Genomic DNA, 16,670 nt, shown 5'->3' on the forward strand with positions numbered 1-16,670 from the left:
AAGAATTTTCAGATATATGTCACGATAATATATGGCTTATAGAAATCAAAGATTTACCCCATGTTAAAGATGGTTAATAACGTTAGAAATCGAAAAGGGAATCGGAAATGGAAAATCCAAAACTGTCAGACGTAAATTTCTTGCGTTTCTTACAATGAATTTTTCGTGAAAAACTTCGTAAAACAAAAACTAAGAAGAATCCTCTTGGTTTTAAATATATCACGTCAAACGTAAATTTTTCACACTCGACTAGTAATTCATACTCGATAATCCCTGAAAACTTTTCACCTAAAGATAAATAAATCGAAAGATCAATCCCCCTATCTTTAAACATACGTCGCCACTTGACGAAAGAATTTTCTCAACTCCAGACTTACCAAATGCAAATTTCTCGGACTTGTCAAAAGTTGCAAAAAAATTGATACGGTAGCGACCGATCAAAAAGCAACCTTTTCATCATAAAACACGCGTGGCTCTTTGCAAACATATTTCTTACTTTCATTATCAATATACTCTGGAACGACCAGCTCTCTCAAAGAGGCTTGAAAAATGGGAAAAGCAGTGGGACAGGAAAAATTGACATCTCCTTGACGGCATTGATCGTATGTCACCGATCAACGACATAGCTTGCGAAAGACTAATCGCGTCGGGGTGACGGGCTTTCGTGCGCAACTTAACGAGAGTCAAACTTTAAAGCGAAGCTCTTGCACGTCGATTCGGCAGCGGCAGCGGCAGCAGCAGCCAACGAAGGTGGAGAAGAAGATGGTGACGCGCGGCGAGGGGCCGCAGAGGCCTGCGGCGAGCAGAGATTAAATCCTACCATGGTAAAGAGCTAATCTGTCCGTCTCTCTGCTCTTTTCTCTTCCGGCTTCCTCCTACGGCGCATTCCTCGTCCTGCCTCATTCTCCATCACCCTCTTTTCATCCCTTGTCCCAACCTTTCTGCCTTATCCATCCGGGCTTTCCATCATTTTTCCTTCTTCGTCCTTCGTCCTTTCTTTTCTACCTGGAAATGGAAACGTTCGAACCGTCACGGTGGCCAACCCCTCTCGTACTTTTTTCCACGCGCAGAGCACAGACCTTCTAACAGAAGACTCCGTTGAATTCCTCGTTTGGCTGTCGATCAAACGTTCAACTTTACGTTTTTTCCACTCTTTCTTCCTATCTCTTGCCGAGCCAACCCTGCTTTTTGACACAGTGATTCTCTTTCGTGGTCGTTTCATAGGTTATCCAATGAATGGACAAACGGATTTCAATCGTTTCGTTTTCTTCGTTTCGTGCGATTGCAACGGTGGCGGATTGGTGAACGTTTATCTCGACTGACCGAGTAACTAATTCACGTTGGAAATTTTTTTGGTAAATGTGTCGAACGAACAATCTCCTACGAATCTACATCTTAAAATAATTAGTACGAAATCACTATTTGCCCAGCTACTTTATTTTAAATTATTATCTATTGTCGTTAAATCGAAATAGAAGATATAATAGTACCTAATTATTGTACGACTTATATGAAGATCTAACCTGATAAGGAAATATATTTTCACAAAATAATCAACGAAACATCGTCGAAATTTTCTTCTTCCGCATGATGGACACTAATTTTCAGTTTCTACATTCTAATTAACATTTTGAAGAATCCTTTCGGTCAATTGAACAAATTATAACGATATTTTCAACCTTTTCATTAAATTTATTACACTGATCGAACTACTTTTCAATTCTTCAGCATGCACTTTATTATTAGTCAACTCGTACAGAATAGAAAATAGTGTTTTGAACATCTTTTTGCCAGCAGATAACAATTTTCGTAATGTATTGAGAAATCTGTTCCTTATTGTATCTAAACAAGCTTTCTTTCTCCCGTGAAGAATCGATCTGTAAAAATTAAAGTATATTATCTATCTACGGCAATTAGAAACTTGCAACGACTTCATAGTTGAAAATTATCAGCTCTACAAGTCTCTCCACCTTTACAATCTTTAACGATTATTTCTCCCAGAGATAATAATTTTTATGTCTGTTACTTCCAATCGTCAATTTTGCGAAGAATTGAATGGCAAAGATTAAACGAACGGGCATAACAATTTTTACAGCCTCTATCCTTTCGTTCCACGGAGATTTTTTTCAAGTCCTTCCTTCCCTCTCGAATAAATCTCGCTAGTAGAAAAAGCTACACTTTAACCGACGAGGATTTCCATAACCTGGACGAAAGGTCGTCCAACAATGTTTCAGATAACTCTTTCAGCTTCCACTTCTCCTTAATTAATTAACTTTCTTATGTACCTGGTACCCATCGACGGTTTCTAACGAACAATTCCACGCGTGTGTCTCGATTATATTTACATATCTTTCTTAATTCCCTTCGTTCGCGTTACCAGTTATTCCTTTGGTCGCGGCTACTGAAATGTCGGCAATGCGTTTCGAGAACTGAGAAGCAAACGAAAGCCGCAAATAAGAATTTCAGTCCCTCGTCTCCGAGAACAAATGTCAAGAATTTCATTATTCCTATTTTTCTACAATTCCTCGACTGTAAGATCGCGACAGAGTTTGTTTTCCCCTCAGTGGAATTATTCGATAATTCGACCGTTTTTTTTATTATATGTATATACAGTGACGGGCAAAAGTGTAAACACACTCCGCTGATTTTATGTAAAAGGCGATGCTACGACTAATTTTTCAAGTGATCGGTAAAAATTAAGTAACAGTAACTACAAGCTGCGTCTGATTAACGAAATGTAATATTTTACAATAATTGTGTTTTGAAACAATGTTTACAGTTTTACACGTTTCATCAGAAACGTTTATGATAGCATGTAAATGTCAGGGAAACGAAACTGTCAATAAGCACTGATTGTCCACTGTTTCACAGTCAACTGTTCCACACCATTGTTACATTACTTTTCAGTTTGATATGCTTAATCCAAGGTGAAGCCACTTAGTGAATATAAAAAGAACAGTATTATTTGTTTGTGTGATAAAGGTTTGTCGTTGCGGCAAATTGCAGAGAAACGTGGTGTCAATCATACGATAGTTGCAAGAATAAGAAAAAAGTATGTTAGTACTTAGTTAGTAGTAGCACCAATTTCTTCACAAAACGGTAGACCTCGACTTATTTCGGATAGAGCAGCGCGTGAAATTGCATACTGTATTCGGTCGGATAGTTACAAAACACCAAAAATTGCTGCTCAGGAAATCGAAATAAGTGCTAGCGAATGGACCATTCGTCGCTCTTTAAAGAGAATTGGTTTACGAGCGAAGGAAAAAGAAAGTAAACCAGCTCTTTCAAACAAAAACATTAAATTACGAAAACAATTTGTTGACACCTACAAAGAATGGACGACCGAAGATTGGAAAAGAGTTATATGGAGTGACGAAACAAAAATTAACAGATTCGAATCCGACGGAAGGTTCTGGTATTGGACTTCATCCGAAAATAATGATCAACCAGGTAGTACAAAACAAACTATGAAGTTTGGCGGTGGCTCGATTATGTGTTGGGGTTGCTTTACTCACAGAGGTGTTGGTTCCTTAGTTCGAATCAAAGGTATAATGCGAAAAGAGCATTATTTGATCATTCTACAAAGTAATTTACCTTCCGTAGTTAATTCTATTGGATATAATGAACGTGAAGTAATATTTCAACAAGACGGGGATCCTAAGCATACTGCAAAAATAGTTAAAACCTGGCTAGAAAATCAAATTTTTCTGTGATGACGTGGCCAGCACAAAGTCCGGTTATGAATCCGATCGGAAATTTGTGGTCCATTTTGAAAAGAAGGCTAGCGAAATATAATAATCCACCTTCAGGTGTTCATGAATTATGGGAAAGAACACAACAGGAATGGTACAATATTGAACCACAAATAATTAAAAATTTAATTCACAGTATGCCTCGTAGATTAAAAGCATTAAAAAAAAGTAAAGGAAAGTGGACGAAGTACTAGGTTGAAACCTTAATTCGACGAGTATAATTAAAGTACAAAACTGTAAACATGGTTTGAGATGTCCATTTTTGTAAAATGTCCTGTACATTATTAATGTTAATGAAAATGAACTATTACATTTCGTTAATCAGACGCAGCTTGTAGTTACTGTTACCTAATCTTTACTGATCACTTGAAAAATTGGTCGTATTATCGCCTTTTACATAAAATCAACGGAGTGTGTTTACACTTCTGCTCGTCACTGTATATATAGGTCGGAGATGAAAGGACATCGGAGCCTTCCCCTTGGAACTTCGGGAAAATCCTTTAACACCGTAATTTAGATTCTACCATAGGCGTAATTAAACAATTGTCGTCATTCGATCCGATTGTATTTGTTCGAGATTTGTGATAGTGGGCTTGGGCTCGAGGCGACAACCAGTCGCCGAACGTAGCCACGGTCACGGGATGGACGTTTTGCCTGACGGAGGTGTGAAGTGGTTGTATGGTTCTCCCTAGAAATGTAGTTGTGGCGGCATACGGCCTCGAGAACGAGCCTAGCCAAATGGGATTGTACCTCGGAGGTGTCAATATAATGGAACACACGTTGTATTAATAATCAAACTCCAGGCAGAAACTGCCTAGCAACGGCGTTTGGAACTTTCTCGATGCTTCCAACGAGTATATAACAAACAAATGCAATCGCACAGCGAGGAAAATTTCCATCAGTTTATTATTCGTGCGATTGCCTTGGAGAGTGACACATCGAGCAGTTTATACCGAGCGTCTCAGCAATCGTATTTTGTGCCTAAAATTATTCTACGCATAGTAAAGAATCATCCCATTGACCGTGGATTCGTTTGAACCCAAGAACATTGTTAATAGCGTTCATTAAACTCATTATTCGTCAAACTTATTATTCGTTAAACTCAATATTCATTATACTTTGTAAAAATCTTGTATATACGTGTAAATATAATCTCTGCTTCGTAAAACGATGACTAATCCAAACGAAGAATTGTTACGCGCCCTAAATTCTAATGTTAACCCGACATATATATATAATAAATATTAAATACTTTTTATAATACTGGATAATTATTTGTGCAGATTGTACGGGAAAGCGATACATTGTAAATGGATTATCGTGTTTACTTACTATTATATATTACTATACTATGCTATACTATACTATACTATACTATACTATACTATACTATACTATACTATACTATACTATACTATATTATTATGTATATATACAGGAGAATGAAATCATTTAGTATCTCGTGAAATAGTACTCTCTTTAGTCTTTCATTTTCATAATTTGGAAATGTTTCAGCTTATATGTCGATTCGATATTCGCTGAATAATTTCAAAGCTGAATGAAACGTCGTTCAATATTCAGCCATAGCTTCGTAATTCTTCTTAGCACGCGCATTCCAACAGTATTCATTTGACAACTTGTAGTTTTCCAACGCACAAATTCTCTCAACTCTTTTGTATTATTTGCAGTTTAATCATCTTTCTACATATATATTCACTCGATATTGCACAATGTCAAACCAATAACATCGTCGTATTGACTAAAATTTATATACTAAAATTCCAAACGATGAAAAAGATGAAAGTTGAGAAGGTTTATTTTAAGAAGTTTCAAGGACTTTCAATCTCAAAGAGGATCTTTTCCCCTCGGCACTTACACAGAAAATTCTACTTTTCATCCTCGTACCATCTTTATCGAAAGGAATCGAAACCAACCGCTTTTTTTCACATGGCAGATTTTCTTTATAAAAATGCTAACACCAAGTACTTATCGGAAATTCATAGATCTACAGGCTATCTATCATTATCGTCGCAAATAAATAACAAAGAAAATGAAATATACCTTTGTAAACTAAAGTCTACGATAAACTGGTGGATGCTATTACGAGATTCCTAATTAAAAAAAAAAAAGAGAAATAATAATAATAAATAGTATCCAAAAGCCTGAGCCTCTCCGAACCAGATAGTCGAATGTTCATTGTCGATCTACGAACTTATCTGCTACGAAACAAAATTTTTCAACCGAAAAAAAATTACTTATCACTGTATATTCTACCATTCTTAGTCTACCATAGGATTCCCCATACTCTGAAACTCTACTCTCAAATCTCTCTCAAACCTTCGTGTCGGACAAAAGACTTCGGCATCGTAAAGATCCCACCTTCGGGATCAGCCAGTCCCTTTACCATCCACGTAATCCATACACGATTAGGCCGATGAAAATTCCGGCGGAAGCTTGTATTCGTACGAAGGCCACCAACTCTTGCTAACGGACAAAAACGTCGTTGGGTCACCGCGGGGGCGGCGACTCGAAACCGAGGGGTGGAGGCTTTGGCCGTGCCGAACTACGAGGATTTCGAAACGAAGCCCTCGTCTGGGTTGGGCAAACTGACCCAGATAGGTGAATAGTAAATGCACCCTCTACACTCCAGCCAGCAACCTCCGTTTTGCGGAAAATATCTCTTCCCCCGTTCCTACTCTCTCGGACACTGTACCAGCCTTTCGTCGCATTGCTCCGCTTCCAACCCTCGCCAGTGAGTGGACAATACAATTTCGAAATATGAATCAACGCGAGGGGATGGCCAGCCCTGTTTACAACCGCTCCGAGACAACGTCAAAAGATGAAAATGTATCAGTCAGTCGGTCAGATGGACGGCAGAAAGGGAAAAGTTGCCGTGGTACTTTTTATTTATTCCATTCCTATTTTTTTCTCTTGTTAATCCTTGTAATAGAGTTTATTGCTTTTTTCCTTTCCTCTAATTTTGCTTGCGGACGTTCATACATAGTTTTTTCACGTCGATACGATTACTAGGAACATTTGCAGATGAACCATGGACGAATTTTTTGGTGTCATCTTTTTTTTAATCATCGTGGAGTGGTTATTGTTCTTTCTTTCTTTATTTATTTATTCATTTATTAATTTACTTATTAATTTAATTGTAGAAAAGTTTGCGTCCTTTTTGAGTTAGTTAGTAGGAAATTAGTTAATTTTGAGTTGGTTAGTAGGAAAACGATAGGGGGAATTGGTTCGTTAGTTTTATCGGAAAATTGTGGCTTCTTTCAAAAACAGTGGCAGTTGTTTGCGAATGAAGAAAGCAAAGAAAGTAGACCGGTGCGATAAACATACCAGTGGATATTTCATAAAATGTAATCAGGATATAAGCAGCGTAAGTAAACAAGTGATGCAAAGTAAAGGAACAATGTGAATAAACAAGGTAGGATGTCAACAACAAGCAAATCAACGATGTAAACAAATAATTTGAACCTTGAACTATATAAACTAATACAACTAGAACTATAAATAAACTGGTAGGCAAATAAGTAAAGTAATAGGTGGCGTAGGGTATAGTAATTGCAATTTCGCAGAAATTTTCTGTCATTTAGAAGCAAAGGTATGTAGACGCGCAAATCAATCCCAAGAACCATAGAAAAATTTCAATCGAACTACGTGCCCGCTACTGGGGGAAGATTCACCCAAGGAGTGCTATTATCTATCGTATAAGTAAGATTATAATATTTAAGAAACTTGAATAATCGTTGTATTTAATTTCAAGTTTGTGCTGAAAATGTTATGCCAAAGTATTTTTCCAAGTATAGCGCGATTTTCTGAAACTCATCCTTCGGTGGAACGCTCCAATGCGAAAGTATTTTATCGTTTTTATACAGAACTCGGAGGTTTATCTAAGAGAACCGAAAAATCAGTTAGGGAGTCAGAGACGGGCGAAAAAAGCCGGGACAACGGGCTCGGTTCTCGTTTATTCAAATTACTTGTGCCGGAACACACCGTGATCGCTTATCCCATCGAAACGAATTGTTATTTTGTTAAGCTTAGCCAAAGGTAGAGAAGCTCGATTATTTCGACTCGATGAATTTCAATGTTTGCCTCGTGCTGAACCAACGAGATTATTAACATCCAGCTCTCCGTAGAGAACGTGCTAATTCTCATGGAAATTTTCGTGAAACGAAGAGAATTACTTTAACAAATGCCAAATGGAATCTTTGTTTGCACGATGTCTTATTTTGCTCATCTTTTTCCGACGAATAACGCTATTTTAAATCGTCGATTTAATCGTGTCCTCGTTCTCACTCTACTCATCACTACTATCTTACCTTTATCCTTGCACTCCCTCTATCTCGCTACTTTCGTTTCATTCCCCCATCTTTTTGCGACGAAGAGTCGTCGACGATCCGCAAGTCCGCAAATCCGCAAATTTCATCGACCGCAATGTATCAAGTCTCCTCGTTCGCGGAATTCAGAATAGCAATTAAGGATTCCATTCTTAGATTCCGCCGTAGTCTGTCGTTCTCTGTTGTTGTCTGTCATTGTCTGCCGTTGTCTGCCGTTGTCTGTCGTTGTCTGCCGTTCTCTGTCGTGCATGCAGCATCGCATAGCATCGCGCCACCGCAATGACCACTATGCAGGACTGCTATGTGACCCCACGAGGATCAGCATGTGATCGCGCGCGCGTGCAATGCACCATCGCGGCAGGCATCCTGTTCTACCACTGTTTACGTGGAATTCGTGTTGGTTCTCTAAAAAATTGAGGCCAACAACAATTGCAAGGTATTTGCACGTTCATAGCTAAATTGCGAAATTGCCAGTTTCTAGAATTTCTTAATAACATCGTGTATCGTTTATTATCATTACATCGTCACAATTGGATTAACATTTATTTTTGAAATCTCTTATAGTTGTCTTACGATTTCATGAAATAGCGCTCGTTTTTCGCCAACATCTATCAACACGTTTGCAGTTAAATTCAGAAATTGTTTATTTCTGCAATTAAGAGAGCGCGGACAGTTTAATTTCAAATGCTCCGTACTCGTGCTTCGTAGTTTTGGTAAGAATTACTATCCATGACATAAAAACGGCACAACAACTGACATCCAATATAAACGTTTCATCCTTTTTGACGATGTCTTGTTGTCAGGATAATTTACCATTGCATTAATTATACCGCGTACCAAGCGTTCAGCCGATTATTCCCGATCGAAACAATTTTCTTCTTTACTTATTTTTTCGCTGATTTTTCCAACAATCCTCACATAAAATTATCACTGTAATTTGAATAGAAAATAATTTAACCAAATCACTTGCTACAAATAATCTGCCGTGCCGTTATAACTCGATTCTTTCACTCGACTACTTCCTTCGTCCGAACAACGTTTCCAAAGACCTTGAAGATTGCCGAAATTGCCACAGGGGAATAGAAGGTCCATGGTCGGACATCGTTGACAATCAGATGACAAAATGCCCGAGCAAAGTCAAGCTTTTCTCACGTACGATTAAACGGTGTCAAGAGTAGTTCAGGTCGACGTTTCCCTTCCATTCGTTCTGCACTTGGTTCGATGACTTTCATTCGACGAAAGATATTTCAACGGGATGCACGACGATTGGTACCTGGTACCGCACTCTGCACGCCGGGAACACGTAGTAAACCAAACCCAGATAGTCCAGATAGCCCAGATAGGTAATTAGCTGGCTAAGCACTAGAGTACTCGGTACACGAGGATCCTTGAAACAGAATGTAGCTTGGAGGTGAAGAAGCGTACGATGGCCCGCGAGCAAGCGGAAGCAGGGACAATTAGAACGGTAGTCTGCCTGCGGCATGGCAGTGCCGTGACTAATCTGGATCTGTGGCTGAACAAGTACCACTTGACTAGCCTTCGTCCGGGAGTTGCCATCACTCAACGACCACTTTGCGCCCCTACGACCTCCTTAACATAATATACATATAAATTATATATATAGATAGATAAAAGGTGCCTAGAAATAGGCGTCGAATAACTTCGCGAGCTAGTGTAAGTAACCTTTTTTCTACTATTTCTACTATTCTGTATTAAAATGTGATATCGAAATACGGATGTATTTACTGCACTTTTACGTGATTCGAAGAAGCTGTTTTGCAATCGAACGAAGCGGAAATAGAAATGTCAAGGTGCGATGCCGAAACCCGACTCGAAACATGCCTTAAGATATTATACAGAGTATAGTATATGTATACACCTCGCTCACCCTTCCCCTTTGTCTCTTACGATAGTTTCTACGATGAAACGAGATTCCAAGCGAACGCTACTTGCATTCTGCGGATCGAAATTCTTTAGAACCTGTGGATTATCGTGCATGTTACACCTGTTTCCCCCTTGGAAATTTCCACATCTTGTCTTTCACTTCCAGATGTGAGATCCGATCGAGATAGTAAAATTTCAGTCGAGAATTGTCTGAATTTGGTTAATCTTTCGATTGTGGATCAGACAGATGACGGGCCAGTTCATTTCCGTTTGGAGATATTTTTATTTTTGTTCGAGTGTTTGTTCAATCTAAGAAGCTGCTTTGCAAATGCAAAGATACATACTTCAACATTCTTTGATTAAAAGATAACAAATTTGAGAAAAATGATTGAAACATAATAGATTATTCGCTTAGATGGAGTTTACAAGTACTTTTAAAGAAATGCGAACGAATTTGTCATTCAACTTAATAGACGTTTCAAACCAAATTATTATATTAAAATTATGTTCTATGCACTTTGCTTTGTCGTTAATCAAACGGGGCTATTTCGTGCTTAAAGAAAGGAGAAAAGTCGAAGAAAAACTCGTTGGAAAGGGGTGAGACTCGAGGAGAACACGTGACGATTTCGCGTGACGCAAGAGAACTCACTCGGGTCTCGTTTCCTCTTTACGACGGATTTTGCCGTCACGTTTACTTTCTCTCGAGTGTCTCGGAAACGTACATATGCCCCTTGTCGTCTAACTTGGCAACCTTAAATTACTCGCAAATTGTTCCTGCCACCAACAAACTTTTCCAGCAAAGATATTGCATAGTTTTCCACAACCGTATTCCTACGGTATTAAAATTTATTTTTTACAATCTTAACGAATTATCAACATGTTAGCTACATTATTTTATCTGAAATAACGCAGACCAATTTATTATTTGCGAGTGATCTCATTTTATTTGTATCTCGTTTCTCCAAGTTAAATTTATTACGTTTATTTTTCGATACTGCTGTAATCTACTTTCAATTTCGATACTTTTTCGATACTTTCAAATTCAATACTACTACATCTACATCTACATCTACATCTACCATAATCGCTAAAATCATATATCATTCCCTTTTTGTTATTTTTTCTATCCCTTTCTATCTTATTTCTTGTAAAATTGTTTCCTAATTAAAATTATGTACTGTTAAAATTGGCAAAATTTTAGGCCGTGTTCTTTCCTGCTTTTTTTCTCTCTTTTTTCTCTTCTTTTCCTCTTTCTTTTTCTCTCTTTTCTTTGCTTTTTTTTAATCCAGTTAGTTCTTTGTTCGAATCGGGCAATAAACAACGGAACAGTGTCCAACGGACGAAACTGTGCTTGCTTCTATCAGATGTATCGGTTGGAAACTAGTTTCGTTTCCACCATTTCGAGACCCTGGATTTACGACGTTGAATCTGTTTGCCGTTTAGCGTAAACAAAGATTTAGATCGATGAAATTTCATCTAGATACTCAAACAGTTCTGTAAAAGTTAACTAAAGGCATCTTCCTATTTAAAATGTAACAACGCCTGATATTCATTTAAGCCGAGCGATCTCCATTTTCGAAAAATATACTCGCACGAAAGCGTTGTAGATTATCTCGTTGCATGCAAAAAGTTGGGGGAATTTTTGAGAAATTATCACGGACTTTGAAAGTACTTTTAGATATTTAAAAAGAATTATCCCCGATACTCTTTTACCATGATGTGAAAATTCAACAAGACATTGACAATTTTTTAAAACAATTCTCAATGTTCGAAGAGAATTATCTATCGAAACAGCAAAGTAGATGAATTACTTTTTCACGGTAATATAACAATTGTACATGGCTTGGACTGGCTTTGGTTACATCCAAAATTCTTTAAAATCACATATCCATTTGTATGAAAAACTTATTGTGAAAAAGGGAACATCGTTAAATCTCATTTTCACTATAACAAAACATTGCAGGGCCTAATCGTAATATAATTATCAAACTATCTTACGGATGACGCGTGAATAAACACTATGGATGCCTAATAATACACGTTATAAGAATATCGATTTCCGCCACCGAGGACCTCCTTCCATTTTCTGTGTCGCATTGAACGCCTTAAACTAACTGTCTAGATTACCAGAATATTTATCGATCGTCTGAAAAATAATTCGAAACTTTCGAGAATAATTTATTTGAGCAATAGGAATAGACAATTTCAAATTCATCGTAACGCGAAAGATTAAAAATCGTTATAATAATAATTAGTAAACGATCGTTTGATTTGTTCGTGATTCTCTAAATTAATCCTAAACACAAAACCTTCAAATTCACTATAATAATCGGTAGATACGCCATTTAGCGAGTAGCGTGTAATATTATTGTTTTTCGTAGAATCAGATGCTTGTTGTAGGAGTCGTAGGAAAAAGCGGAACGAGTTTGGTTCGCGATACAAGTCACAGCAGAAGTTCCCTCCGCCCTCTCGCCAGTCCGAAAAATATTGCTTGTAAATTTCCAGCGGACAGACCAGTATATCTTGTCCTCTCTTGGCCACTTGATTTACCTCCTCCCATGCTCTTTTTTTTCCTCCTTTTTTCTCCCTACCACGCAACGGTTTGTTTTCACGCGCATTTTTAACGATCACTTGGACGAAGCGACGCTCGCGTTCATTTCCCGTCGCCGTAAATTCTTGCTTTCGTGATAGCATCCACCTTTACCCATCCTTATTTGCCTATTCTTTACCCAGATTATTTGTTTTCTCCAGGCAAATGCCATTACGCCAGCCTTACGACGCGAATTTTTCCAAGTATCATCTAAAATAACATTGACAAAATTGACCCAGTCGATTTGAATGTTGAATTTTATGATACTTTGTCACGTATATCGCGTTCAAAACCAGGGGGATAGAAATCTTGAAAACGTATCTGCAAGTTTAGTTATCTTGCCAGGAAACGTTATCTTGCCAAGTTTAGTTGATTATTTAGAAAGCGATACTTTTCGTTTAGTGGAAGATTTGTAGATCGATCAAATTTAATTGCCCCACGCGTATACCTATTCTGTAGAAACAGCTACATACAGATACAACCGATCCAAGTGACTAGTTAGCAATGTATATACAGGGTGGTTGGTAACTGGTGGTACAAGCGGAAGGGTGGTGATTCTACGCGAAAGAAGAAGTCGAAAATGTAGAATAAAAATTTTTTTTTGTTTTTTAAATTTTTTTAAAAATCTACAGCGAGATCCGTTATAACGAGACATGATAAAGTGCACGCGTATCGTGCGAAAATTCAAAGTCGATTTTCTCGAAAACAAAGCCTCAAACGAAAAATTTTTATTCTATATTTTCGACTTTTTTTTCGCGTAGAATCACCCCCTTTCCGCTTGTACCACCAGTTACCAACCATCCTTTAGATGCGAACCTTACGCGTTTCAATCAGTTTGTAATAACTGATTTATGATAACCATAAATGTCATCTGTATCGCTGAGATTCCCATAATTGCTCTCGGATCTTATCGTTCAACATACGAGAACGCGCGTTCAAATTAACAATTGTCATTTTGTTATTATTATGATATATTAGTTACGAAAGAACTGCAAATTTATCAGTGTAAATATCTCTTGTGACAACAGAGAAGAAAGAAAGAGGATGATTTCTAGCGTTCTCAGAGTGCCATATATAGAAAAATTGGCACAGTAGAGGATATTTGTTCCGTTACTGAACGTTATCGTGCGCCAGTGTTTTCCAATTTCCAATCAAATATTTTTGTCGGTTCAGTGGTATATCTATATTAGTGATGTATAGGTATGCAAATTTGGAGAAAGCAGGCTGAAATGTAAGATCGAAATTGTAAAATATTATGTTTCAAGGCAGAAATTATTTAAAATTATTTAAGATAATAGATAATTTAAACGAAGTAAAGTTTGTAAAAATTCAACGTTGCAGTTGATCTTGTAACAAATGCGATTTTTGAAATATTCAAGGTAGAAGCAGAATCTTACGATTAAGGTATATTCAACCCAGAAAATGAAGAAGAAAAAAAAATAAAAGAACAGATATCTAATTAAGTCATAAAGGAGCAAATAAAACATAATAAAATAAATAAAGACAATTGATAAAGACAATTTTGGTAATATTCGATCTTAGAATTAAATGCTTCGCTAAAAAATGAGATGCGCTATTTGTCACATTTCTTTCGTTGTCTTCGATTAAAATGTTATATAGTAGAATAATAGCTTAGACGAAAACTCTTGGTGGCAACTGTAGATATTTGGGCCTGTTTTAGATCAGAATCTAGAAACTATCCCCGCCGGATACGTTAGCGGAAGTTTCGCGAATCTTCGAACATCGACGGGGCGGGCCGTAGGACGATAGAAACTTTCGAAACCCACTTGCACGGTCTGTATTGTTTCGTGGTTGTGTATCGTGTTCCTCTGAACGGGATAAGAACGCGTTTCCACAGCTCCAACAACTTTCTACACGTCGAACGCGCGTCGACGTCTCGGAACGCGAACGATTCTTTTCATTCTTACTCGAAACTTTTTCGCTTCAGAATGGCTACTTTGAAGTTTTAAGTTGTCCCAAGTTCGTTGCACGGGAATGGAAAATATTTCCTCTCTGTTATTTTCACGTTATTTTATATCTTTATCTTTGTTTCCATAGATTAAACTATCAACTCGTTTAGGTTCTTCAAGTGTCCAAATGTACGAACATTTTGAATTTGCGATGAAATTTTTATCAAATTGAAAGAATTTCGAACGAGTTTACCAGTATCTTCTCCGATTTTGCCAGCTTGCTTGATGCAGCGTGGAGAATTCTACCGAGAGTGTCGCTGTCTCTCGGCGTTCCAAAGTTCAAAGCTCGTCATGGAGGCAGGTTGAAAAGTTTCGCGGCCCCTTCGACTTCAAAGCGGAAACGGGTCTGTAATTTCTACATTCGCAAGCAATCTTCCGTAGAACGGGTTACCCTAGACGACGCGACGCGACGTGGAAAGATGCGATACACTCGATTTACCGAGTTCGTGATTTAGTTCTATCGCATGGAGCTGCTTTGATCCTCTGTCGCGCTTGTACTAATTAAAAAATTCTACTTGACCCGTACCAAACGCGCAGAAATTCGTAAATTCTTTGTCAAATGAGAAAAATGTAAAATTATGGCAATTGTAGGTACGTACGTACCTACCTGTATACTACCGGTATTTAGTATCTATTCGATAATATTTTCTTTAATGTATTTTCTGCTTTTTTAACGTCTTTTCCAAATTTAGTTGTTGTTTGTTACACTACTTTTCCCCATATTTTCCAAAGCCACTCTTATTATTTTATTACTTTTATTGTTCATAATAGCATTCTTATCACAACTTGTGTTAAGGTTCAAGGTTTCAAGGTTCGGTTCAACAACTTTGAAAATAGAATTATTTTTAGCCGATTCTGCTGTTACTACGTTACCTTTTCTTTCAAATTTCTCATTAACAGACCCTTCACCATTTTTTAACTATGACAATCTCCCTATATTTATTTGTAATTTTGTCATAGTAACAATATCGTATTCGCTAACGATAGGATAATAGTAAATTTTCTTGTATAAATAATTTTAACCAGAGGTTTCGCACCACCGTTCATTTTATCAGTATTACCATTGAACAAAGGATCGTTTGAAATTTATTTCACCAAAGAATTCGCATTGTTTCAGGGCTGACACACAGTCTCAAATGTTATAAATGCGGACAGTACAACGAGGGAGTCGGTAGCATCACACCGTGTATCAATTATACCGCTCACATGCATCTAAAGGAGTGTTTACCCACGGCCGAATGGTGCATTGTAAGTAAACATTTGTCTTATCTTCTATTCCAAACGGCATTTAATTCAATTTGTTATTCATTGTCTAATAGAGGAAAGGAACCTTTTTCTTCTTTTCCTTTTTTTTTTCTTTTTTTGGTAACGGGGAAAATTTGGAGGATTTGATCAGGTTGAATGATGTCAATCAACGAAGAACACGAGTTTTCGTGGCCTACGCTAAAAACCGAAATTTAAGATCAACTTTCAACATACATATTTTGCTGGATGTTGTCATTTAGCGAGCAAATTGCGAGCGACAAATTTTAGCAACAGTTCGTAGATAGCGAACGACATTTGACTGTAATGGAAAGCGTATATGTTACATTTGTCAATCTCGTATGTTCCGGCTAGCTCGGATTCCGACTCAAGTGGACAATTCTGTGTATCGATTTATAAATTAAATATTACAACTACAAGTTTGAGGTTTACAGAAAAGAAGAAAAAGAAACGAAAAAAGGAAAGAAAAAAGAGTTGGATGCAAGTAGCAGAAAGAGTTTCAAGAGACTTTCAATGAACTGGGAAAGCGAAGATCGAAGCGGGAAGTAGAACAGCGTACCGAGTTTCAAATGGCGATCGTTAATTGCGGATAATCGTGGTTGTTTCCAAGTCGTGGCTCTATTTCGTGTTTTTGTCGAGGAACAAAGTGCCTCCAGACGCTGTACAAGTACAACGCTGTACAAAAAGTGCAGAGACGTTCACTTTTTGTCGTTGCGAGGCTGAAAAACACTTCAATTTGTTTCTTAAGAAGCGGAGCTTGTGGAATTATTTCGAGATAATGGAAAATGTTTGATACAGAGAGAAATTTCACTACTTTCTTCTTGTATAATAAATTTCTTCATTTCTATCAATATTTCGTACTTTC

The 16,670-nt window shown here is 37.5% G+C and overlaps 1 protein-coding gene across 5 annotated transcripts in view; it reads right to left on the reverse strand.

Annotated features, from left to right (window-relative positions):
• Positions 1 to 16,670, reverse strand: part of LOC126870248 (MICOS complex subunit Mic60) — a 104,865-nt gene that overhangs the window by 13,167 nt on the left and 75,028 nt on the right. For 3 of the 5 annotated variants that reach the window (XR_007691247.1, XR_007691246.1, XR_007691245.1), the window contains exon 15: positions 8,081 to 9,688. The exons of the other annotated variants lie outside the window; for them this stretch is intronic. The gene's annotated coding sequence lies outside the window, so the exon portion shown is untranslated. The remainder of the gene's footprint in view (positions 1 to 8,080; positions 9,689 to 16,670) is intronic. 5 annotated transcript variants of the gene reach the window in all.

The sequence above is a fragment of the Bombus huntii genome, chromosome 10, assembly GCF_024542735.1.
Source record: "Bombus huntii isolate Logan2020A chromosome 10, iyBomHunt1.1, whole genome shotgun sequence".
Classification (NCBI taxonomy): domain Eukaryota; kingdom Metazoa; phylum Arthropoda; class Insecta; order Hymenoptera; family Apidae; genus Bombus; species Bombus huntii.